Below are 417 nucleotides of genomic sequence, written 5' to 3'. Positions count from 1 at the left end.
AGCAAGGGGTTAGATGAATGGAATGTTTGGTGGCATCAGGACAACATGGCTTGATGCATCGGTCTCTGCAGCCATGATGACTTCTCCCTGCTAAAGGAACTGAGACTGTGCAGAGGTGGGTGGTTTGGACGCTGTCTTTTTGAGTTGTCCCTGGATGACCCTGGTACCTCTAGACAGACCTTGATGGTGTTTCCTGTTCTTTGCTGCCATGGCTAACCACCACCCCTTGGGATGGACACACCCTGTTCAGTTTTCAGACACGTGATTTCTTCTATTATGTTCTTGTCCTGTCTTGCTAATCAGGAGCGATATGGTTCTTGAACGTGTCCTGCCATATTTCTTTTTCTTTTGAGTTGGAGTCTTACTCCGTCGCCCACCTGGAGTGCAGGGGCACCCTCACAGCCACCCCAGCGTCGA

The sequence above is a fragment of the Carlito syrichta genome, unplaced genomic scaffold (assembly GCF_000164805.1).
Source record: "Carlito syrichta isolate Samal-C Ts95f unplaced genomic scaffold, Tarsius_syrichta-2.0.1 Scaffold126596, whole genome shotgun sequence".
In the NCBI taxonomy this organism is placed as follows: domain Eukaryota; kingdom Metazoa; phylum Chordata; class Mammalia; order Primates; family Tarsiidae; genus Carlito; species Carlito syrichta.
This window is presented reverse-complemented; position numbering follows the sequence as displayed.